Source organism: Gambusia affinis, linkage group LG17 (genome assembly GCF_019740435.1).
Source record: "Gambusia affinis linkage group LG17, SWU_Gaff_1.0, whole genome shotgun sequence".
Lineage (NCBI taxonomy): Eukaryota > Metazoa > Chordata > Actinopteri > Cyprinodontiformes > Poeciliidae > Gambusia > Gambusia affinis.
The window spans coordinates 6,386,527-6,411,569 of NC_057884.1; the positions used below are offsets into that span (position 1 = coordinate 6,386,527).

The following is a 25,043-nucleotide window of genomic DNA, read 5'->3' on the forward strand; positions in this document are numbered from 1 at the left end:
GTAAACGGCATGGTGGCTTCTACGTCCTTGAGAAATACTAAATTCTTTTGAGAAAAACATATCTATTCATCCCACCAGAAAGGTAAGAGAGCGACATAAAACCCGAGTACTGTTCCAACACGGGCTGAAAGGCCGTTCAGTGAGGAAGAAGCCATTACTCCAAAAGCCAGATTTCAGTTTTTCAAATGCAAAAAACTTCAACTATTCAATTATTTGGAGGCATTCTCTGTGGTTTGATTAAAAAAACCCAGCTGAACTTGGCATCAAACACGCGACTCCAATCGGTTTTGAAATGATTAGGTAATGTTACTCCCCCCATGTTAAAGACTGTGGTGCTGCACAAAGGGAAACTTGAACAGCTGTTTGAATGGGAAATATTGGCGCTAAGAGACTGAAATAGAGGCACGTTTTACTGTCCTGAGTGCTTTCGCATGCATTTAGTGGAGACATGCCAACACAATTTAAACTGCTACGCGACACCACAACCGCAGACCTTAATGCGTTTTATTGGGATTTTATGTGCTAGGCCAATGCAAGTTTGAGAATAATTGTGAAGAGAATGAAAAAACAGCATTGTTTTCAACTTTTTTTTTTTTTTTTTTGGATTATGAATTAAAATCATTCGGACTCAGCATTTTTTTTTTTTTTTTAACCCTGATTCCTCACACCAACTTACATTACAAAACAACATCCCAAGGTTTTGAACATCTCACCAATCCAACTTGACACGTCCCATTGACATTTTGCCACAAACAATGGGGGAGAGCACAATAAACGTGTAAAAAAAACCACTCTAGTCAAATCGAAATTGAACTGTTGGTCTGCTTTCAAAGTAGTACGTGTGGAGGAAAACAATCATTACCATAAACACGCCATCCTCGCTGCACAGTTGGGAGAGGACTGTCTCAAAAAGGTCTACGCGTACGGGAAGCTCCACGGTAGAAGTTACACACCGTCATTTATTTGGAGGAAAAAAGAAAAGGAGAAAAGAATACATCTTATTTATCTTTGGCTTTTCTGTTGCGCACAACTTTGTGTTGGCTTATCGCAAAAATCCCTATGAGTCAATAAAGTCCTGTTCATGCTTCCACTTCTGCTGACAGTTTATTATTATTGTCCGAAACAACAACAATAATAATGATAATAATAAATATGTATTTTTTCATATCCAGACTACCAATATAAAAGCACCAGAGTTTTGGCTCCACATCTACTTCTCTGCATAGTTATAGTAAATAAACTAAATCTCTCTGTTTGCCTATGAAACCTGGATTTTTCACGCGCGACGGCCTCAACAGCAAAAAGCTGAACATCCCCTCAGGGTTTCCATCGCGGCCTGGGTGTGTGAGTCCAATAATTAAAAGCTGCTCCCTCCTCATTACCGTTCAGAAACCCCTGTACGTGTCCTCCGTGTCTCTCTTTAGTTGATTTTTAATGACCTCAGCGGAGGGTAACCAATAACACCGAAGGCGAAGCCGATAAAGGGGAGCCGTATTACCGCTGAGTCATCTGCCAGGGTACAACGCGCATCGCTCCGTTCGTCCCCAAGGGGAAGCGTAATTATTTCTGTGGGTGCGCGGAATAAAGCCACCCAGGCCCGAGTATAAATTACAGCCATTAAAGTGCATCCCACCGAGGGATGCTTTTATGAGAAACCTGAACAATACACAGAATGTATGCAGGTTATTAGATTTCTCTGAGGGTGAAAAATGGCGACAGGGCGAGGTTCAGAATAAATACAAACTGTTCAACACGACACCCAGAGGGGGGGAAAAAAAACTCACAACCGGATCTATGATTGTTGGATCTGCAGTTGTTTTGGAGGGGGTTTCTATAGGCTTCTGCAGGAGCCTGTGGAAGAATCTACCAAAGATTATTCAACATACGGCTCTAGTTTTGAGGCGGTACTCTGGAGCTAATCCACTAACCTTTCCTCTTAGCAATGGTTTCAGTTTTGTGTTGCTCGGTGTATCTGTTTAAACTCCTTTCAGCTGATTCAAAGTCTGTAGCGTTTGTTTGTTGTTTGTTTATTCGTCCTCTAAAATCGAGCATCTTTTGCTTTTCGCGAGAGTCTTTTTGACCGGCGGAGAGAAGATTGAGGTGGATTTATTTAACAACTTCCGGTCACATTTGCATCAGACACACCAAGAAAAGAGGTAAGCAAAAAAAAGCAAAAAAAAAAAAAAAAAAAAAAGAAATAAACATTACTTACACAAACCTAACACCAAATCAATAAGTGGCTCCAATAAACATTTACATACACACAAATCATTACAGCTGAACTAATCTCAGGTCAGAATAAATTTAACTGAACATAACTTCTCAAAGGTCGCACCCCTCCTAATTTAGATGGTACGCTCCAGCACTTTTTAAGCAGCTTTTTTTTTTTTCCTCCTTTTGCTGCTCCGCCCTTCTGAGGAAACAGCTGGAAAGGTAAGTGCTCGTTTCAAACAACATAGTTGTTGAATTACACCAAGTGTAATTCTTTAAGAAAAAAAAAAACAAAACAAACAAACAATTTTTTTCAATTTGATCCTGTACAGGCAGTATGGCCAGTCCCTCCGCTCACAACCACGTTTAACGAAATGTCAAAACACAACTGAAACACAGAACTGAACAAAGAAAAACTTGGTCCGTAAATTAATTAAACACCACGTGATATCCAGAGTCCTATTTCAGGAGAGATGGTCTCCGTCATGGTGAGTTATTTTAATGCATTTCAGTTACAACTGCAGGCTCTAAACTAGTGTAGATTTTATATTCTTTTATCAAGAAAACTGAAAAAAAGTATTGACTTCTTGTAGCAAAGAAAACTTTGCGTCCTTTTCATGACAAAATAAGACAAACTGATGCTAATTTGCTGGAAGGACTTCTGGAACCGGTTTGCATCACAGAAAAAGATTGAGTGAGCGCTCTTGCATTCCCCAAAGATCTGCTATATGCAGGAAATGTAATGGAGCTTCGGGATGAGAGATTTCACACAAACTCTGCCACTGTCACTTCAAGTTCCCAGTAAGGGACAGAAACCTCCGCAGTGCAGGGAAGATGCCAACCTCCTCCCAAATAAAATAAAAAAAAAAATAAGCCCCCCAACAGAGCAGATTGTGACCCATATTTCCAACACCGCCCAGACAGCGCCAACCGGGTTGGATCTGAGCAGAGCCAGAGTAATTTACCTGCCAGCTTCTGCATCTGGCAGCCCAACCCTGTTCCATCAACCAACAACCAACAACCTTGAAGTGAGATTCCAGGGCCAAACATCCGTTTGCAGCGATGAAACGAACTGTAGGCGGAATCAAAAAGTTTGTGTGGTGTGACAGACGGTGTCCTCCAAAGGACGTTTTCACTCTTAAGAGGAATTGATTTCATGAGCATGAGAATGCAAAATATGCATGAGCATGTAAAAAAAAAAAAAAAAAGTGAGGCTGTGTGATTTCCGTTTGCTGCTGCTGCTGTTTCATAATTCACTGCTAATATGCTAACAGAGGGAATAGCGGTGAGAAATCCACCTCCACTTACTATGAAAAGGCTTCTTTTCATAGTAAAAATTGTCTGCCTGAATTTACTTCTTTAAATCCGTTGGGATTGTTCTTTAATAGCAGTTGACGAACTACAGACAAACACAAATCGCCATGGGACGCTTTTAAATCCCTGTGTAATGTGCCAGTTTACTGGGTCTTCAAGATCCTGTTCCCAGACAACACAGGTCCACTCTTCATCTGCACCCGTTTGACCTTGCAGGGTTGCAGCGATGGTGCAAGACCTCCAGAGGTAATGAATGCGACTATCATGAGCTCCCAGTCTAAAACGTCAACAAGGAAAAGCTGTAAACTCCTAATGCCTTTCATCTAAGTATTTATTTGACACTTGTCTTTGTTTTCCGAATCAAAGCATGAGAAGAAAATAAAAGCCTCCATTAGCGGCTCAGGGTTATTACTTGGATGCTGGTTTTATAAGGTGGAAAAGTGGCAACTGTGTTGCTTCTGATTTGTGATTCGATTGCAGCATTGAGAGGTTTACGGTCGTTACGCCGCCGCCTTGGAAGTTTCTGCTTTCTGGTTGGGCGCATTTTGTTTCTGAAGTAACTTTAGACGTCTCCATCACTCGATCCGCGTGATGCAGGGTGAATTTTTCGCCTGGTTCGATGGCGTAATACTGTTGTATATCTTTGACCGCATCTAAATAATAATTACCATAAACTTAATGAGACTGTGATGTGAGGTGTACCGACAAGAAAATAACAAAAAACCCCACAAAACATTAATTGGCTTTAGCTTTGGAATTTATTCCACAATTTATTACACATAATAAACAGAGCCTTTTGCTACAGTTGTGCGTTAGTCATCGTTTGAATGGGATACAATGTACTTTCCGTTTAACAATTAACTTTACTTGAAATCAACAGCCTATTGAGGGAACGTTTCGTGTGGCTAGAGTGAATCATCATAACATCTTGGGTTTGAACTGCTTGTTCTGCAACACAAAACGCCGAATGAGCCTGATTGTAATCTAAACGACTGGATGTGCTCAAGGTTTCTGTTGATGGCTTAAGTACCAAGTTTCCAAGTTTCAGCACGTAGGTGCCAACTAACACGACAAGGTCAGTAGAGTCGGTTCTTTATTTAAGCTGCGGTTATCAAAGGGAAATTAGCTTTGGTGATTGCCATAGCAGAAATGCTAATTAGCCATCTGTTACACAGAACGCTGCCGTCAGAGCCGACAGTAGGACAAGACAGAGATCAGAGATGAACTGCCCTCAGTGACCCAAGTGTAATCTCATGTCCAGAATGAACATCCAGACTGCTTTGCTGCACCGTAGCTTCATGCACAAACCCGAGTGAGTATTCTGACTCTCTTTTTGTTTTCCCCCCCCCCCCACCCCCCCACCCCCACCAGAATCAGGATTGACCTCTTCAGCAGTTGGAGCTCCAGGGCCAATCATCATTAGGTTTGTAATCGTCCTGCCTGTCAATTTGACTCTTGTGTAGTCAAATGTCCATTTTCCTTCCTGCATATCAACTCTGAGGACACAGCTCTCACTTGCCACCAAGTATAATAGCCTACCGACTAACAGGTGCCACCTATTCACATCACCAGTCAGTGGTCATAATATTATGCATCGTTGTTGCACAATTTGTGGTTTGAGTGCTGTTTTTTTAAAAATACTCTGATATCAAAAACTCCCAAAATGGTGGCGAGCACTCTTCCTGGCGACAGCCTTTTGAAAGATGGGTTTACTTTGCAAAATATTAAAATAAAATACGCTAAACATCAATGGAATAAGATGCAACATCTGAATTCTTGCCACTGCAAGATACTCTGAAAAAAGATAATAGAGCTACAACTTAAAAAAAATAAAAAGAGTTAATTTGCTACATGTCATCAAATTAAATTGGGTAAACTTACCTTATTTACCTTTGCTTAACATGATAACTTAATAAACTTTATTTATTTGCTTGGGTAAATTTAATTTGATTACTTGTAACAGATGAACAATATTCAGCTGGTTCCTGAGCTTTCTAAACGTTTTTCTATCATTCCACTTTTCTTACCCATTATGAGGAGACTGTAAGCCCATATCTAAATACTGCCACCACCGTGTTTTAGAGTAGAGATAGTGTCAGTTTTTCACCACTCACCGTTTTCTCTGCAAGTCAGAATAGCAGTAGCTCAGTACACCTTGTTGTACGTTTCTTTTTTTGCGAGTGCGTGTGTGTATATGTTCTCCGTGTTCCTCTTCACACTTGCGCCTTGCCTTGTGTTGGCGGGTTACGTAAAACGCAATTTAAAACCATCAGGGTTTGTGGTTTCAACTCGGTAACCTGGTGAGAAAAGTCTGCTTACTGGTTAAGACGGCCGGATTATTGCCATGAATAGTGCATCTCTCCTCTTTGTGTTGTTTCTACAAAAAGCTCATTGACCGCCTGCCGTCCTGTCAGCACCGCTCTCGTCCTTCTGTCATCAGTGTCATCAGTTTATCCTCTGATGTTCTTTGCACGGACACACACACACACACACACACACACAAAAAGGTGTCTGCTATTGTGGCTTTGGTTGTACACAAAAGGTAGAAGCTATTTTTTGATCGCCAGCTCACGGGTCGGTCAAAGAGCCTCGGCTGCTTGCGGTTTTGAGATCAAACGATGACAAAGGAGAGGAATGCCTTGGCGAGGGTGACTTCCCAGGGAGCGGTCATTTGTTCAGTGTCTTCCTTTAATTGCGGTTTCGCTCAAGGAGGGGAAGGAGGAGGTGAGAGATCTCCAGGGCGAACCTGCACAAAGTCACAGGCGCTCACCTGTCGACGCTGCGGAGGGAGTGGAAGACGCGCGTGTGACGGTGGTTCGTGCGAGCCCTTGGATGAGCTGTTCACTAGGATGCAGCATCGTGTCGGTGGGGTAATCCTCAACTGGAGGACCCACCCGCTTTTATTATTATTATTATTATTATTATTTTCTTTTTTTTTAAAAAGGACTATCATTTTCTTTTTATGGCCCTTTCAAATTACAGAGGACAGTCGAGAGCATGTTTTGTTCGCGACAGCGAGCAACATGCGCTTCATTTGCTGAGTCATGGATGAGTGGAGTTTTGTGTCGGGTTGCATCTATTCACTAGAAGTATGACGTGATGTACTAAGTGGTCATGCGACGTCAAAGAGCGATCTCCCTGTGGTTGTTTGCGCTTAAATATTAGCTGTTCAACCTTTAAGTAGCAATCAGACGTATTTCAGCAAGAAGAAAAAAATTCTGTTGCAATCAAGGACATTGAGTCTGAGGAGATTGTAACACGTGAATACTAAAAGGTCTGAGTCAACAGGGTGTCATTTAACACACCCATATGTAGAAAACTGCATCAAAATTGGTGTTAAAAACATGGGATCATAAGTGGGAAAAATGCCAACTACCTTATTTTAACACGTCTCAAAGTCCTTTCCCCACATTTTATTTATGCTTTAATGAAATAACTGAGGTATATTTTACACCTAATATGCCTCACAGCAAATCCTCAAGCTAATTTTAGTGACACCAGAGGAAATGACACTCTACCGATTATTAAAGTTTTGGAGCTTGAGCGCCTTGAAATGTTTTACCTGTATTACTTTCACTCCTGCCTCCCAACTCCAGTTCGTGGCAGGCCCGCAACATGCTGACCCGGCGAAATGAACACTTGGGCATTAGAAAAGGTGAGAGTAAGGTCAGTGCTTATCTCCGGCCATGCATGCGCAAAGTGGAACTGACAATTACAGCCTTCAAGGGCAATTTGCTCCTAGTTACGGGTCCGGTCTCCCTGCGATCAATGAAGAGAGGCGAGGATGCTGCTGAGCTCTGAGCCTGGCGGTTCTCCTTTATCCAGCTGGAAAAGTTCAGGTTTTGATGCACAAAATGTCCTCTGCGGCTTTGCGTCAGGAGAAACTAGAATTGTAGTAGAAGAAGTAAGGAGATCTTTTCAACAAATGTGTCTTAAATCAAAAACCACATGTTTGATTTTTTTTTTGTTTGTTTGTTTGTCTTTTTTAGGATTAAAGACGCCAAACAAGAAATGTTTTGGCTGTCGACAGCCTTCTGAAATCCGGCGGGCTTTGTAAGCGGATGCTAAACAGACAGCTTGCATATTGTTTGCGTTACAAAGCAGGTGGAATGATGCGATTCTCTAGTCTGGCAGCAGGTCCATCATCAAGTCTCTGTCGTTGTCGTGACATAAGGATGGTTGAATTGTTTCAGGAGCCAAATTATTTTTTTTAATGACTAATTATTATTATTTTTTAATGCTTGTGTGTTTCTACTTAGCCAGCCTTTTGTACTGCAAGAAAAAACCCCAAAAAACAAAACCAAACTACCTTCCCGCAAAATGACTCATCCCTGGACTTCCTTATGTAACTGCTCTTTCAAATTTTGATTCAGGCTGTTTGATTTTCATTTCCTGGCACTCTGATTTAAAATCTTCAGGAATATCAACCTCACGGTTGCTTTAGTACCTTGAATGCCCAACCAGTACTTGGTGAAATGTGTAAAACAGAACAGACTGACTGGACGCAAACAGTTTGATTTTTACTGACGGTTACACCCGTCTTTTGTTAATCCCAGTCTGTAATTGGCGTCTTACTCTTACGTTCTCTGAGACGTCCACTTCCACTTTTTAGCTTCGTAATAATAAGCACCTTTGCTCAGCTGCCATTCTCAGAAAGATTCCAGTCTACACCCAGGCTGTGGGAAAGGTAAAACTTTCCTTACCGCACAGTTCATTTTTGGTACCAAAGTCACCAGTTTTGGGCGTCTCAAGCCTTTAGGAATCGCTGACGCCTGTCAGAAACATTTCTCTTCGAATGTTTCCGTTTTGTTGTCCACACTTGTTTCACTTCTGTTGCTAAACAACAACGGCTTTTAAAGTAAAGATGGAGGCCTCATTTAAAATGTAACGAACGTATAAGTCACTTTTTTTTTTTTTTTTCTGGTGCGCCCCCTTAAAACTTTCAAATGCCAACTTGGCCAAGTGGCAGTCCGGCTGATATAAAACAATCTGGCTCAGTATCTGATATGGTTTGATCTTGCTTTATAGGGTAAGAAAAACTCAAAGTTGAGAGATGTGGACACAATACGGTTTTCACTGCATGTAGCTTCAGTGCACACATGTGATTTTAGCAAACGGCATATTTTGAGAAAACTGTGGTGTGAACATGTTTATAAAGTTTGACTGAACTGGCGTCCTGACTTTTAATGTTTCAGATGACACTTTTTGTCACATGCTGCCACTCCCGACTGTGGTGTGTGTCGCAGGCAAACCAGGCTCGTAACAGAGCACTTTTAAAGCCTTTCACAGGATTCTGGTTTGTTGAGTCTCCAATCTGATGCATTCACAGGGCAATTCTTTTCCTCCTGGGCAAATTACCATACAAATCTTAACTGTACGAACTCATAATTGAGCTTTCTGTCTTGAGTGGATGTTGCAACGTATTCTTGATATTCACTAATAACTAAGTTTTATATTTCAAAGTGTCCTCATGCTTAGGCAACTTCTGGTTGTGTTTTTAGCTGTCTTTGGCTGACTTCTTGTTTTTCATGCTTTTTTTTTTTCTTAAATATTTGTTTACTTCAACGATTGAAATAAAAATGACTGTCACGAGCTACCAGTCTAAACACAGCCGTAACAAAAAAGAATGTATAAAATTACAATACATGCCATTTACGAAGACATTTGCTTGGCTCAAAACCGACACTTGCCATTTCCTGTCATTTGATGCCTTTGATCTAATTTTATTTATCTATTTTTTTTATATATTTTTTTTTGTTACAAAGATGTCAGAAAAGCTGAGACTGTTTGGGATTACCTCCCTCTCATGTGCGCACAGACACGCCAACATGCGCAAAGGAAAACTGAAATCCACATTTTTGTGGCGGCTCCGGTATAATTTAAAAGGATTTGGTCTCATTAAAATACTTTTAAAAGGATTCAGATTGATCTGATAGCCCGAGGCTTGGGAGCAGACTGCTTCACTCGCACTGCGATCGCTTTAAAAATCACTTTTTGTTTTTCCCTCCCCTCCGCTGAACTACTGAGGCGCTGTGCGTTTCTCCCTGCTAGTTGTGATTGATGTCGGCGTGCCGTGCCGCAAGTCCTTAATCAAATGTTGTTTCTCTCAAATTAAAAACACATTTCGAAGGTTTATGCCTCCGGGGGGCCGGTATTTACTCGTCAGGCAAGTAGCAGCAGTTGTTAAAATGTACTTGGAAATATTAACTGGCACCATCAGACATCTGGTTTCCATCTTAATAGAGATTACAAAGCTTTCTCTCGCATGTATGCATTGTTCGTAGTGCTGTCTGTTTGGACCATTAAAGTCAATTCATGAAATACTTCCCAGCTCATTTTTATTCTGTTTCCACTCTCCCAATTTAACTCTTGCAAATGAAAATTAAATCAAGGCAGTTGAAATGTATACCTCTCCTCTAAAACTATTGTTTTAATCCATTCAGCTTGACTCACAGAATTTAATCCACAATGATTAAAAGTCGTACCTGAGTGGTTGACGGTACTAAAGAATTCAAGCGCTTTAAACTTTTCCAGATTTTGTCGTGAAACAGTCGCACACTTGATCATATTTTCAGAGATGAAAACGACACAAATTTGTGACAACTGTGAAGCTGACAGAACGCCATTCATAAACTAATCAGAGAAGCGGTCAAGAGGCCTGTGGCGACTCTGGAGGAGCTGCAGAGATCTTCGGCTCAGGTGGGGGGGAAAAATCTGTTAGCGCGACGACTATTAGCTATGGAGTTATTTACAAACACACACCAAAAAACAAAAGCAAAATGCCAAGAAAGTGGATTTGGAAGGTTTATCATCTGTAGTTAGGATGATCCAAGATGTGAAACCATGAGGAATCTTATGCTGTTGATATCTAAACATGCGAAGTAATCAACATTCAAGGGTAGGCTTTAAATAAAGAGCTCAAATGATGTTATCCAAGCTAAAAAACAAACAAACAATAAGACAAAAAAAAAAAAAACAGTCTCGCATGCATCAGACTAATCTGAGAGGAACCTGAAGTTTTTATTGCTCTAAATAAAAGTAATTGAATCAACTGCCAGAGGAGACGGAGTCGAGATTGTCGGCATGAAATTTTCTCAAAACAATGAATACCAGTTATGGAGTAATATGAGTTTGTATTGCAGTAGGTGCTGTTATTTATTCATTTTTTATTATTTATCTCCAAAACACTCCACAATCTGCCCGGCGACAGAGTGCAACCAGCGAGAGCGGAGGCAGGAGCGCGTAGAACAGACAATGCTCGGCTTTGTTTTCCAACCAGCGGGATGCCAAAACAAACAGTGAACCTGAGCTTCGGCTTCACAAATAGACGAGCGGCCAACAGGATGTGAGTGATACTCCAATGACCCGAGAACTGTGGGAATCTCTCCCAGGGTCCTTGTAGACAAACAGCGACTGTGGGAAAATTAGCAAGTGACTGATAGCAGGGCCATTAAAACCCGCAGAGACAGACTGAGAGATGGCAGTTCGTAATCCTGTCAAAGGGGTCAACGAAAATCTTAGTCACATTGGCAGCAGGTGGAGCAGAGACACTGAAACCTCCTAATCTGGAGAAAATGACTCCAGCTTCCCTTCGCCCCCCTGTCTAGACCGGAGAGCGTAATCAAGGATGGAAGACGTTAGCCGTAGGTCAGAGACTGACGCCTGTGTTCAAGTGTCACGTTTGGCTTCTAACATGATTGTTTTTCTCCAAAATACCAACAACGCCAACTAAACGTTGCTATATTTGTCAAGTTACGACCACAAACTTCAGCAAATTCAGCGACAAACACATAATTGTGAAGTGGAAAGAAATATGACACAAGTTTTTTTTTTTTTTTTTTCTAGAAATAAAATCCTGAAAAATTAAGTATGCATTTGAATTCAGTGGCCCCCTTGGTTAGGACCAAAGCTGTCCTAAAAATAAAACCGGAAACGTCCATATTTTTGCTTTTCGTTTTCCTTGTACATGCATCTGAAGTACAGAGGACCAGAACTTGTGTAATTAAAAATAAAAGCAGAAATATATTTTAATTTTTCTTTTTCCTTATACATGCATTGTTGTCAAAAGCTACATTTTGTTTCCCTTATAGATGCATTTTTGTCAAAAAATGTGCACAAAAAAACACAAAAATTGACAAACATTTATAAAGAAAAGACAAAAATGTGTATTTTAAGAAAATGCATGTGTAAGGAAAAGGAAAAACAGGAAATGCGTATTTAATGAATAAGCATGAAAGGTGTTTAGATATAAAAATGAACTCTTTTGTGGTGGCTTTATCCTTTACATCCCATTAAAATACATTCATTTTATGGCTGAAACACGGCTACATTTGAAAAAAGCTGAGGGGTATGAATACTTTTGCAAGGCACCACAATAACTCATGTAAGTGCGTCTACATCAGGTGACCAAATCCAAATCCTGCAATTATTACTAACACATTGCTGATATCCAGACAAAAACAAATAATGCTGCGGTTCTTGCGACTATAGACATACGAGTTGTTGGCACATTCACGCTGTTAGCCGCCTTATCCATAATATTGTCTGGCTAATAGAATCAGGTAATCCTCTGGATCAGGACCGTAGACTTGGAAGCCATTAGTTTGTGCACTACGCCACTGATATTCACCGAAACCTTGTTGACAATCCCATGGGTGGTTGTGTTAAATGGGTTACCACCCAGGCTGAATGAGTAGCCACCTTGTCATTGTTAGCAGCTGGTCGCGCTGCCATCTGGGTTAGTTAATCATTGACCACATCAGTAGCCGTCTTCAGCCTCCAGCTGTAAGCAGCTTCTGCCGTCTTGGTAATAGCCCCACTTTTCCTCTTTTCTACTTTACCATAGGGAGTTTGCTGCTCGGCTGCTCCTGACTGATCACAAATTACTCCCGGTGGCCAGACCTCACTCTTTTTCGGTGGTTACTTTGCTGGGGAAAAGACAAATTTGCCACCTTTATAGATCATTTTTTCTTCTTTTTTTCCCTCCCCGCTCCTCCTTTTTAGTCGCAACTAAATTGTCAAATAGCAAATCTTGGGAGAGAATCTGACATCAACTAACAAATATCAAAACAATAATGTACAAAAAAAGAAAAAAAGAGGCAGCATTCAAATGAAAATTTCATTTGTAGAGGGAAAACTAACCTAACCAACACGGCTCTGTGTGAAAAACCTGTTGACTCCCTAAACCTGATAACTTGTACCATGTTTAGAAGGGATTTAATGTACTGTGATATAACTCACTGTGAGTATTTTACATTATTCAGCTGCCCTGGTTGGGAATTTTTAAGGTAATTCCACAGCATCTCATTGAGATTTAAGCTGCACCAAAAACCTTATTTATATTATTATTTTACTTTGTGAGCCATTCAGAGGTTTTCCTGACGATCACTGTCCCGCTGCATGGGCACCAGATGCAACTGAATTCACACTTTCCAGAACGTTTCATTTTGGATAACCGAGATGTGAAACTGGCCTTTATGGGGAGTTTTTATTGGGGAATGAAATGAACGCGGCTGCCGGAGCCAAGTGAGGTTTGCAGCGCTTTGAGTGTTGGTTCTTTGTGTTCTGGTGGAAGGGTCATCGTTGCACTCACGGTACCATCATCAGAGTTAACCGTGGGAGGCTTGACCACTGCTCCACCATGAGAGAGACCCGTTATCCAGCTGCGGACAATCACTTTGGTCCATCAGTTGTGCAACACATTGCCAGATTGTCGTGAACTGGGGCACCTCTACTCCAGCTTTAAAATCTCTTTGAAACGTTGGTTGAAAACTAAAGAAAGTTGCACTTTTATGTCGAATATTTTGTCCATTATGTAATGGTGTCCTAGCTTCTTTGTAACTTCATGTTGTTTGTACGATTGGTGACGTTTGTTATTATTCTCCACTCTTTGTTTTGTTGGATGCTGCTTCTTCTTTTCATCTTTTCACAATGGTTCAAAACTAGCATTTATACCAACTCCACCATGTTTACGTTGATGTTTGCTGCTGAAATGTTGATTAATGTGCATTGTCTTAATTTAGATAAATAAATAACTGAATTGAAATGAAGAATGGAGGCCAAATACTTTTATTATCTTGAATTTCTTTAGATCAGGGAATGATGCCTTCATTGCTTTTGGAGATATTTTAGTTTATGTTCACATTGTCACAAATGATTTGTAATTTGGCCTGCATTTATGTAGTTTAAACTACTAAAAACGTTTAAACTATGTTTAACTGAAACAACATTCAGTTAATAAATAATGTTTTCACATGTAGCCGGATTGGTTTTGTGTAGCTTTTTTTCCTGCTCAACATCTAAAATGATATTTTGCCAGCTGAACTTTGTATTTACTCAAGTTGTCTCTCATGACAACCAACTTTAATGACTTAAAATATTTAAATGAGCAAAAACCCTACCAAAACAGAACATAAACACAAGAAAGTAAAGACTCTTTTATTGCGGCGTATGCATGACTGAATGAATTTCTAAAAAATAATAATAATAAAATAAATAAAAATAAAAATTAATTGGGAAAATAAAAATGTGATTAGTCCAAAAATAAGGGTCTGTATGACTGCACATCGTCAGCATGCTCACAACAGACACCAATTATTTCTAAAACTGGAGAGACTGAAACTGGGCCAAAAGAAAGAAAAAAGGCTATTTACGCAGTTTGCTGCTTTATCGATAGTCGGTGAGTTCTCCGGTAGCGTGGGAATACAGCGCCGCTGCAATTTTAGATAATGAGATGGTGAGAGAAACACCACTTCTCTCCTGAGTCCACCTACAGACGTCCATGGACACACATCACACCGCTAACCCCCGTGGCCCTTTGCGTGAATTTTAATCCGAACGCTTCAAATCGCCAGAAGTGCAAATTCAGACACAACGCGACAATCACCAGGCTGCTGGGGGCTTCCGACGGGTCCAATTAGCTGCAGAAATCCCACGAGCAGAGGATCCTTTTAGGCTCCGTCTTTGCTAACAAGTGTTGTGTGACGAGAGGTGAAAGAGCTCGCAGTAAAGTCTCCGTGTAATTAGTATGACATTTTATTTAGTGCTGCGCAGAGAGCAACTCTCCAGCGCTCATTTATTTATGTTTTTCCTTCGTCTTAAAAAGTTCAAGCGAGAACTTCTGATTGAGTTTAATAGCAATAACCACATGTTGTTAAAGTAGGCTCACCACAAGAAGGCCCAGAGCTCTTGGGTTCCCATGTGATGTAGCCCCGCCCAGTGTGACTCATGTGCTTAAACGAGGGTGACATTTAATGAGTCAAAGGCACTTCGCACTTGCTGAGGCCGTTTAAAGGGCCACTGAGGACACGTCTATGTGCAAAGTTGCAGCCTATTAAAGTTTTCTTGCATAAGGTTTCTCATTTCAATACCAGATGGACACCCACTCGGTCACGGACGAGTTCCCAGACTGAATGATCCGCTTGTTAAAAGGCTAGTTCACACCCTGTCACTGCAGTAAAAAAACAAAAAAAAAAACCAGAAAGTATATCCCTTAGGTGAGTGTGTGCAGACGTGGTTGTTTGTCCCGTGCGGCTCCGTGATGGAGCGCCGTCCGGTCCAGGATGGACCCCAGCCGGGCTTTGGGGTGGGCTCTTCTCCAGCGGTGTCGGTGAGTCTGGTTGGGCTTAATTAGACACTTCCTGGATTCTTATTTCTCAAAGGAAAACACACACATACACACAGTTTACCTCTTTCACTGCATTTATGCAGATATTTGTGTTTCAACACCAGATAAAATCCAGGTAGTTCACAATTTGCATTTCTAATGTAAAAACAAATTCTAATTCTAAGAAAGGATTCAAGATTTATAAATAACTTCATAATAAAAAAGTCTTTATTCATTTGGTCACTTATTGATTTTTATGAATGTTTGACATTCCAGATTTGAGTGATTTATGATCAACAAGCCATTTATAATCTTGGCAAAGATTTTTTTTTTTTTCTTTCTTCCGCTGCATTGGGGTTTTAGTTACCAAAAGAATTAGAAAGTCGTACAATTCGGTCTGCAGAGCTTAAAAGTGTTTTCTACATCAAGTGTGACACAATTAAATGTTATTTAACAACAAGATGTTAAATAACACATAGACGTGTTGGTCTGATCAGAAGACATTGGCTGTCACTTTAACCACCAGAGCCAAATGATGAATAACGAATAATGCAAAACCTGTTTTTTTTATTTTTATTTAAATGATCTAGTTAAATTAAACAAATGACATTTGAGAATTCTAGTGATCGATTATCTCCATAATTCATCAAAAATACTAAGAGAAGTAAACGAATACCGAGGGGTTAAATGCATTGCTGTGAAATTGAAGTTGGTTCGGAATGAAACGGCGTTTAATGGGTTTAAAATAAGAGTATGAGTTGTTTGTATCGTCGGATGCCAAAGATTTCTTGAAGCTCCAGTTTGTCAATTTGGCAGAAGGTTTTTACATATTTGTTAAAATTATCATTATATGTTGACGGTACAAGACAGATAAGCTACGAAAATGTCGAGCTCGTCTGCCTTTTCCCAGTGCGTCCGGTACTAACAAGGCAAGAAACAACCAATCACAGCCAGGAGGAGGGCTTTAGCGCTGTCAATCACTCTCCTGCTCACCCACATCATTGCCTGTCACCAATGGCAATGCTAGTTAACATAGCCACCGATGACGGTGCATAAATGCTAAGCTGTTTTTCCACCATTAGCATGTTGAGCAGAGTGCAGCAAGATGATTGACAGCACTAAGACCCTCCTCCTGGCTGTGATTGGTTGTTTTTGGTCAGGAGTGCTGCATTATGACGGATCGCAATGGTAGCTCGAGGGGGCGATGGAGGAGCTAGATTATCTTTTTTTTTTTTACCTCATAGACTATCTGTCTCATGTGAGAACTGTCGACATGGTGACAGTTTTAACAAATAAAAAACAAAAGTCTCACCCTGCAGCTCTAACACCAATCACCTCCTCCTTTATCCTGCGCCACGGGAATGTAAAACGCAAGTGCACTCAAACAGAAATGTATTCATGAAGAATCTAATAAGCAGGCAGTAGAGAAGGGGAAGATGAGAACAGCCTCCAGCAGGCAGTGGGCCGCTGCTCATCCTGGATGCTCTTCAGAAGGGACGCAGATGCAAATGTTCACCCTGAACAGGATGACTGACAGCTCCTGTCTCTGCATTTCATCTCCACCGTGGGCTGCCTCGCAGAGATGCCTCTCGCTGATGAAGCTGCCGAGGTGGCAACAGATGAGGGAGGAATAAGTGTTTAATTGTGATTCATCTGCCGCTCGCACATCAGTCGAGGCTCCACGCTGCCGTTACAGGAGAACAGATCGGATGGAAGTGCCATTGAGAGATCTGGCATAATGAGACTGGGAGAGGGGGGTTCGAGCCGTCACCGGGGCCCCCTGCCGTCTCCCCGGAGTTGATGAATCACCTCCCCATCGCCTGTACAGGAAGAAGAGACGGAGCAGAGTTTTCTGTTTGAACTCCGGCTAAGAGCGTCGCCTGTGATGTGTCATTGGCTTGACGTCTCGGAGTCGGAATGTAAGGAGAGGAAACGCTTACAACCAGTCAGAGATGCGGGATCCCCACATCCAGGGAAGATTCTCAGCTCTTGGTGCTTTGCGGTCTAAATATGCGGTTACCGCAGCCGACTCGCCCATCGACCTCTTTCAGCTTTGATGCCGACTTTGTGAAGAGAAGGAGAAGCTTTGAAGTTTAGAAGTGGAGGCCATCGTTGGATCAGTGATTTCGCCAATTCTATTCTGTTCTAATGCTTTTAAAAAGAAATTTAATAATCAGATTTTGTTTTAGGTCTCACAGGCGTAAACATTCTTTGGCTCAAATGTTTTTATTTTGTTTTAGCTTTTATAACATACTTGTCAATATGTTGAGAGGAGTGTTGTGTCTACGGCACAATAAAGACTATAGCTACCATATGAAAATAAGATTTCACATTTTAGCTTAACATCGGGTCTTGCTTGGCTTTGTTGTGTCTGTTACTTTAAACGTATTGTCAAGATTTTTCTTTTTTCGGATAAGAGTCGTATTTCTCTCCTGACTCGTTTGCTGGCTCATATTTCAGGAGAAATATGAGAGGGTCTCTTGTGCAAAAGGGTCATCCGTGGCAATCTTGACAGGCAATTTAGTGTGGCTGGAGCAGACCTGTCCCTCCATGACCGGCGGATGGAGCTGTCATATGTGCGCTCACACAGAAAGATTTCTTTCTTCTTTTCTCCACCCCATCACCCGTCCTTCTCCATCTGCTACAGACAGGGCTTGAGTTGAGCCAGACACAAATCACAGGAAACAAAGCATTGTACAGAACTTGGGGGATTTAAAAAATAAATAAATAAATAAATCACTGGTCAGGACTTGTTAGTGTGACTGCAACAAGTTTTCACACTCTTCAGTTACACCACTTCTCTTTTCCTGCATACTTTGTGCTATTTCAACCATTTAAATGTTACAGTATTCTGCTTATTCAGGACATTACAGCTATATATTTTGATATTGATATCTTGTACATTTTGTGAAACATTCAGCTTGTGTCCCCATTGAACGGAATGGAACATCGTATAATTTCTGAAAAGAATTGTCTGAAAACTGTGCTCTTTCACAACTGACTACTTTGAAGCCTCTTGGAGTAATCAGTGCAAATAAAGATAAGCACATGGATGAGTTTCTCTAGATCTTGTCGGGACTTCGGTCCTCTAATCCTGGAGATGTTCTTCAGGTGATAGAAGGCCGACTTTGTAACCGTCTCCATGTGACTCTGCAGGTTAAGGCCTGAGTCCGTCACCATACCTGGGGTTCCGACCTGATCCCTAGTTTCCAGCCGTAATAGCTGAAGTTGTGCATCGACTCTAGATCTATAACTCTAGATCGTTCCTCTTTAGGTCCAAAAATAACAACTTCAGTTTTGTTTCTGTTCATCTGGAGAAAGTTTTGGCACATCCATACATTTATCTGCTCTAAGCATCTGTTCAGTGATTGGATGGGTTCTGAGTCACCTGGTGACATCGTAATGTAGAGCTGTGTCATCTGCATAGTTATGGTAGCTGATATTATTTCCTGTTATAACCTGAGCTAGTGGGAGCATATAGATATTGAATAAAAGGGATCCTAGGCTTGAACCTTGGGGTTCCCCACATTTAACTTCTGTCTGCTTATATCAGAAGTTTCCTATTGAAACAAACCAAAAAAAAAATTCCTGCTCTCTATGTAAGATTCAAACCAGTTGAGCACTGGACCGGAGAGTCCGACCCAACTCTCCGGTCGTTTCAGTAATACGTCGTGGTCAACAGTGTCAAAAGCTGCACTGAGGTCCAACAGAACCAGCACTGTGGTTCTTCCAGAGTCTGTGTTTATGTGGATGTCACTGAACACTGTGAGGAGGGCGGACTCGGTGCCGTGGTGAGGCAGGAAACCAGACTGGAAGGAGTCAAAGCGGTTGGTTGTAGTTAGGAAGCTATTAAACCTGCAGTTCCGCAGTAGTGATTCGTCCAGATAGCCTGGGAGAAAACACCTGACGAGTTTACTATTTGAGCATTTTGGAAATTTAAGAGAACTCATGGGAACAATTCTTATAAAATAAATCTTCACACATAAAGCTTTCTTGAAAACAAACAAAAATCAGCTCAAATAAATCATTAAAGGAAAATGTCAATAATTCCCATGATGAGTGTATTTAAAGTTTTGATTGGTACTGCTGCATGTTTTAGGCTCTCCTAAATAATAAAATGAACTGGTACACTGGAACAAAAACAGTGGTGACTTGATGAGACGATGCACTCACGCCAAAGGGCAGACTGGCAGTTTATTTATTTTAGTTTCGTTATGGAGCTCCCACCTACATTTATAGGATGCCTTACTGCTTCTATAAAAATGAATTATGTCTGAGCCTGGCCCAAAAATACATTTTAAAATGTTGAAGAGGATGACAAAGGCACCACCAGAAGGCTCTAAAGACTTAATTGCCTAGAGTTATTTAATATATTCACACACAAAAAACTAAAAAAAAAATGCACTAAAACTTTCTTCAGAAGTCTTTACAGACTTTACAGTTTACTGTAGCTGACTCAAATCTGGACACTTATGGATAGCGGTATTTAATCAGTCACATGCAATATATTTAGCTTTTTATTCTTCTATTTCTATTTTTTCTAATTTATTCCTGCTGATCTGTGTTGAACATAAATCATTGTCAAAACACAAAACAAGCTCATTAACTGTTGCTTACCAATTACAGCATCCAAAAACTATGCCACTCCAATATTTCCTTTTTTATGATCAGACTTAATTTGCATTCTTTAAAGCCTTATTAAAGTAAATAAAACACACATACGTCTTGTGTTGTGTAATTTGGTACTTTAGACTAAAACCGTAGGATGTTGCTAAATTAGAAATAAGTTCTGAGTCGTTACTGTGCTGCTTTATTCGTCACAATGTCTGCCAGCTATTTTCTCATGCCTGCTCTTTTTCTCTTCACCAATTTATGGTGAGAAAGGGGAGGGAAAAAAAAAATCTTTATCTTCAGCCGTATTGATTATTGTAATGGCGTCTTCACAGGTCTGTCCAACAAATCAATCAAACAGCTGCAGCTGATCCATAATGCTGCTGCTGGCGTTCTCACTAAAACCAGGAAGATAGAGCACATAACACCAGTTTTAAAGTCTCTCCACTGGCTCCCTGTAGCTCAAAGAATAGACTTTAAAATACTGTTGCTAGTTTATAAATCACTGAATGGTTTAGCACCACAATACATTAAAGATCTGCTGCTGTTGTATCAACCTTCCAGAACTTCTCAGGTCTTCTTCAGAACCAAATGAGGAGAAGCGGCATTCAGCATCTATGCACCACAAATCTGGAACAAACTTCCAGAAAACTGTAAAACAGCTGAAACACTGACTTCCTTTAAATCTCAACTAAAAACCCACTTGTTTAGAGTTGGATTTGAAACATCAATTACAAATTTATAGACGGAATCTGACTTAGTGTCGTGTTTTGATTGTTGATTCTATGTTGCATTGTGTTTTTGTGTTTGATTTGATGTAAAGCACTTTGAAATGCCTCGCTGCTGAAATGTGCTATACAAATAAAATTTGATTGATTGATTATTTCTTAGTAAATAAGGAAATTGAAAAATTGTATCCCACAAAATGATTTACATCACGAGAATGACTAAAATGCACACGACTCAGTTATTAAAAATGGGTAATTTTTCATCAGTCTGATGTACTGCTGATCGTTTCAGAGTGCAAAGTTGAAAAAACATCTAATCATCGGCTTTGATGATCTCTATAGTCTTACTTCCATCGGTAAATGTTTAGTTGATTGTCTCTAATGTTTTATTCATTTATCATTTTTATAAAACCAATCCCCTAATTGTTAAAGAAATGTCACGGTTACTTAAAAACACCCTTGCACAACGCTAAAAATATTGTGCAAAAGGGTTAAGCTGTAGGATCTGGACTTTATGGTGTTAAATATATTTGGGGTCTTCACGCCTTGGGTTGAACTCTACCTCCTTCACCCAGAGAGAAGCTGAATTGTGAGGAAATTATGCACTTAGCCGACCATATTCTCTCCTGTTTGTCTCATTCTAGCGACACAAGATTGACACCGTGCACCTCACCTGGGGACCAAGACACATCACATCTGGAAGTCGCCCACTTACAAGACTAATCTATCATTTGTCGAGTCGTGCTGTAGTGACGAGGTACGGCGACAAGTTTATCGTCCCGCTCTGCGGCAGATTGTTCATACTTGAGCTGCCATAAATCAACAGGGAGGTTAAGAAAGTTGCATCGCAACATCAGATAACGTGGTTTTTTTTTGACTAACCTTTGAGTGCCGGAGAGAGGGACCCTTCTATTTTTGATTTGTTTCTTTGTTGTTGTTTTTTTTCGAACCCCGCTCAAGTGAAAGTTCATCACGTAATTGATTTCATTCAGCTATGTGAAGAGACCAGCACTCTCCAGATGTAACGGCCTCCGAAAATCCCGTCGCAATTTCTTGTAAAAACATAATGGCGTTTAAAACGGCTAAAATCGCACGCGTCACATTAGGTCGAGGAAACTGGAACACTGTCACGCAGAAGACTGTTAGAACGTCACCCATGTGGTTTGGTGTTGCTCCTGTCGGCTGAAGTGAGACTGAACACCGTGTTGACATGACAAAACCTGCCTGAGGTTCACAGGAAGTAGATTTTAGCTGATTATGAGCCTCATAAGGTCTTCGAAATGCTCTTAAAAGATTCAAAACAACTGCAAACATGCTTGGATCTGACGATGTGAGTAATTTCCTCTAGAAAAGGATGGAAGATGCTAAAAGTCCCTGAAGACTCCAAAGAGACCTCATGGGACCTACAATATGAATTTATTACCATTAATTTGAAATAAAAATCCATTATGATTTCTAGTTCCCCAATCAGTTTCAAAGACTAAAAAATATGAGGATTCGTTATTCTTTTGTTTAATGAGAAACCCCCCCCCCCAACCCCCGCCTTAAATTTCTGGCATTTATTTGCACTTATTTCATTTGTTCTAGAGGTAAAAAAAAAAATGAATTAATGGGATGCTCTACGTCATACTGACATGTCCTCGTGTGGTAATCTCGTCTCCTAAAAGATGCTGTGTTCAATGAAGCTCATTTCCACGTCCCAAACGAACAACGCTGACACGAAATCTCTCACACACTTTGCAACAATGCCCCGGCCTGCGAGTAAACCTACCCTGGTACAAGTCTGAGGTCAGGTGTTTACATACTGGAAGCCACATGCTTTATTTGTTTGCACAAGCTGCGTCCCGTATCGAGTATCACGACAGCCGTCTGTGGTTCTCGCAACATGCAACAGTGCGCCAGCTAGTTGAATCGAGCACCAAGGGATATTTTCCTAACCAATCTTGCAGGTTTTGCTCTTCTTAAAAGGATGGAAACAAAGTTAAGCCTGTAGATTTGAGATATTACCGAAGGAAGCGTTCGGTGGATTTAAATGGGAGGAAAAGGGGGAAGTGTTGATGAAGTTTGACTTGCGTTTATTTGGTAGGATTTGGGTTTTACTGTCTATTTTTTTTTTTTCCTTTCCTGAAAAGGCAAGTACTATCCTGAATAAGTACTACTAGACTTACTCAGCTTATTATAGTTACTTCAACAGCACCTTTACTCAGTTTCTCTGTTTGAGTAACTTTGCACCAAAGAAACTTTGACAAACTTTGGTACAAAGTTACACAAACGTTGGTCAAACACCACTGAAGGTTTTCTTGTTCAGTTCATTTTAGCTCTGAAAAATTGACGTTCAATGAAGATTTCTTATTACTTGAAGCAGCCCTGTATTTCCCTTGACTCCATCAAACACTAGGCACCCACTCATTTCTGCATAAGGACAGGAAGAGTGTGAAAAAGGATACGCGTACCCATCTGTGTCTTTGTATCGTGTATTTTTTTTTGGTTTAGACGGAGATTCTTTAGTATGTTTTGCCAACCAGACAGAGGTCAGATCGGTATTATGATGTGTTGACAAGCTTTACTATATAGTTTTCAGAAACAAACAAACAAACAAACAAAAAAAAAACCCAGATCTGCGGGGAAACCAATCAGGGCCGAGCACAGGTCTCACGGTGGCAGTTCAAGCTATTATCGACCTCTGCAGCACATCTCCGAGCTTCTCTTACAATCCATAACGGTGCCGATGGGAGATTTATCTCTTTAATTCAACTTTTGCATTAACTCCTCACCGCTCCTTTCTCCAATCTGGCTTCGGGCATCCGAGAGCTGAAAAAACTAAACTAAACAAAACGACAAAAAAACACTTTTCCTCTGAAGGCAGCGGGCCGCACTGTGGGTTCTTTTATTTATCATGGTTACTGCTGACGTTGGCTAATAAGACAGCTTGTGTGCATTTCACACAGGGAATGGATTTTAAAACGAGTGCTATGAAACGGCCTGAATTAGGCTTTCCCCTCAGTAACAGTTATAAATCCTCACAGCTGCTGCACTTACAGCTTTAAGGCGTGTTGGGGTAAAACAAAAACAAAAAATTAAACAAAAAACCCCCCACAAACCTGTTTTTATGCTTCAAGTGTAAGAGCCTGAGTGGTTTTCTGGTTGCAATTAATTCAAACATTTTTTCTTTTTTTTCTGTGATGTGAATTAATTTGTTATAGCTCTTGTGTTTACTTGCAGAAAAGCTAATAAAACACATTTATGCAGAACATGTGTTTTAATATGAATCAGAGTCTTCCACCCGGTGATGTAATATTTCTCCTTTTACGCTATGCACTCAAAATGCTGCAACCCAGGACTTCACTGGGGTGATGCACTTTTTTTCCCTGCCGTATGGCTTTTATTTGCTGCTGAATTATTAACGGCAGATTGTCGTCCATTCCCAGCGAGACGCTCACGATGCACTGCGTTTAACGTGGTGAGCCGGCTCATGATGTCAGTAGCTGTGTCAGCTCTCGGCTTCGACCCACACTGATATTCAAAGCACCAGCTAATGACTCATGCGCCGAGCTCATTTCATTTCCCAGAATCAGTAAGGCTATGCGGTATTACAGCTGGATGAGTCTTTTTTTTTTTTTTTTTTTTTTTTTGTAACTCGTTCTCGTGTGTTCAGTGATTTCATCCAAAACTGTAAAAAGTTTTTTATTCTAGATTCTGGTGCACATCTCATTGATCCGACCCCTCTGTACTTTGCCTTTCCCAGCGCTGTTGCCACGAATAATGTGCGTCTTACTATATTTACTTTTACACCCTTTTTTGTGAGACTTTTTTTTTTTTCTTTTCAAAGAAAAGATGTTGTGGTTTTAACGTTCTCGCTCCTTCTCAGCTTTATTAAATTGCTGGCCTGTTTCTTCTACGTTTATGCTGGTGGGAATGAAGTTGAGTAGCTTTGGCCAAACATCAGATCAAAAGTTGTTGCCCAGTTTGTTTTGCTAGCAAACGGACTGCAAGGAGCCTCGTCATTCTTCACAGACCGCCATTTTGAATTAATTGAATTTCACAGAAGCCCTTCCACAAGATGGAAAAAAAAGAAATGGCATGATAGCAAAATGATGCTATACAATGATGTCAATTTGGGATGTGACTTTATGTTTCTCTAGATGACATGTTTGTTCTATTGTAGCATCAGCACTTTACTTGCTAACTTGGTAGCGACACTGGGAGCTACGTTTACTTTTTAATGCTTTGAGCAAAGACTTGGCTATAAAGTTGGTACAGAATCATAATCGCAAGATAGTAAAGTGACGTTAATGTGGGATGTGACTATATTTCTCTAGAGCAGTGTTTCCCAACCCTGGTCCTCAAGGCACACTGTCCTACATGTTTTAGAGGTTTCCCTGCTTTAATGTGCCTGATTCAACTGATTGCAGTTCAACAAACGCCTGTTAATCAGTCATCAATTGAAATCAGCTGCACTGAAACAAGGAAATACCTAAAACATACAGGGCAGTGAGCCTTGAGGACCAGGGTTGGGAAACACTGCTCTAGAGGACAGGTTTATTCTACAGTAGCATCAGCTTTTTACTTGCTAA

The 25,043-nt window shown here is 40.6% G+C and overlaps 1 long non-coding RNA gene across 1 annotated transcript; it reads left to right on the forward strand.

The window, feature by feature from the left end:
• The first annotated feature begins 1,934 nt into the window (after nt 1-1,934).
• LOC122819326 lies at nt 1,935-23,717 on the forward strand. The gene is made up of 4 exons (XR_006368586.1): nt 1,935-2,433; nt 2,544-2,699; nt 4,897-4,948; nt 21,114-23,717. It is a non-coding gene; the product is annotated as an uncharacterized LOC122819326 (long non-coding RNA).
• The last annotated feature ends 1,326 nt before the right edge of the window (nt 23,718-25,043 follow it).